Here is a 1866-nt window from a genome sequence, read left to right as displayed (position 1 = left end):
GTTGTTTGGCAGGTCCGGGCTGGGGATTCGAACCCGCCACCTTACGTGTATGTGGCTGGCGCCTTAGCCGGTTGAGCTATAGGCGCCGAGCCAGCATTTGCTTTCTAAATCAACATCAAGCACCCTATTAGGATGCTAGATGAAAGATAAAATCCACATCCACCCAACAAACATTGAATACCAGTTATGTGCAAAGTCTTAAAATTGATTTAAAGACAGAGAAAGGTTACCGCCCTTAAGAAACCTACAATGCAGGCAGCGCCTGTGGCTCACTGGGTAGGGCGCTGGTCCCATATACTGAGGGTGGTGGGTTCAAACCCAGGCCCGGCCTAACTGCAACCAAAAAATAGCCGGGCGTTGTGGTGGGTGCCTATAGTCCCAGCTACCTGGGAGGCTGAGGCAAGAGAATCTCCTAAGCCCAGGAGTTGGAGGTTGCTGTGAGCTGAGATGCCACGGCACTCTACCAAGGGCGATAAAGTGAGACTCTGTCTCAAAAAAAGAAAGAAAAGAAACTTACAATCAAGTAGAGAAAATGAAAGATGGGCATTATACCAAGAGTATCCGTTTTATAGAAAGGGAGAAACAAATTCAGAAAGGAAAACAGTATGAAAGATTGAAAGGAACTTAAGAAATGATATGAAGTGTTGGAAACCAGTCAGAAATTCCTCATCCTAAAAAAACTATGAGCACTAGCGAGATAGTAATAGCCAGATCTTGCATTCAAATCCATTCCATAAGGGCAAGATATAGCAGGCAGGAGCGAAATCTTGAGCTAGCCTGTGACCTGTCGGTAGGAGTCTCTGAGACCCCTGGGAAAAGATTCAAGTTCCAGCCCTGCACCAGAAGGGAGAAACAGCTGGCTAAAAAGCCTGCCAAAAAAGCCAGGCAACTGGAGATGGGAAACATTTCACAAACAGGAAGCAAAGAGTGAAGGGGGAGGCCAGGAAAGAGAAATCCTCCAGTTTTATGCCATTGGTGAAGGGTAATTGATTTCTTCCTCTTGATCTGTGTAGAATGGTCACAGACAGAAATATTCAGAAAAATGAAAGGGCAGAAACTTCTATCAGAGGAAGAGAAAAATGATTGATCACTAGGAAAATCTCTATCATTGCATGAAATAGTCCATCCTACACAGATGTCTCCTGAAGGTCAAGGGCTGAGATAAAGGACATCTCTGAGGTTGTGGGTAAAGAGATCCAGGGGTCGGGGGAGGTGTCAGTGAGGTGGGAAATCCCCCAGAACACTGGAGACAGGGGCCCCCTGCTTAGTCTTTTGGATATACTAAAGAATAGAAATTTCTGAAAGCTGCCAGGGGCATTCTGGCCCAGATATAAATGCAGAAACATCAACTGGCTGCACTATTTTTCATACTTGGATCCCTGTTGTGTACAGGTGTAAACTAAGGACAAATTATACATCTTTGAAAACCCAATGCTAATATTCTTCTCATGCTACATTGATGAAACACCTCACCAAAAAAAGTGAAATCAGGGGCAAAGAGAGTGTAAAATCCAATAGGAGGGTAAAAATGAGCCCACTATTAGATGTCGTATGCCCAGAAAGACTACTACAGCTAAAAGTGATTGCCACCAGAATTTTCTTCGGGGCCTTATTATTTTCCCAGCATTATTATTCCTGTGCAATTATAGAGGTATCTATTACTGTTTATTAATGCACATGCTCATGTGTATAAATTATGCTTGTCCAGCTGAATCCTGAGCAGATTCCATACTCTTCATTCCAGAAGGCCAGACTTTAATGCCACAAATTCCATGGTCTCAAACTCCTGGCCTAGAATCTGAATCTAAACCCTGGATAAATTTGGGTGAATTCTTAAGCTTAGCCTCTGTTTAGCCTAGAGAAGAT

Source organism: Otolemur garnettii, unplaced genomic scaffold, assembly GCF_000181295.1.
Source record: "Otolemur garnettii isolate 467f Iridium unplaced genomic scaffold, OtoGar3 scaffold00112, whole genome shotgun sequence".
Classification (NCBI taxonomy): Eukaryota; Metazoa; Chordata; class Mammalia; order Primates; family Galagidae; genus Otolemur; species Otolemur garnettii.
This window is presented reverse-complemented; position numbering follows the sequence as displayed.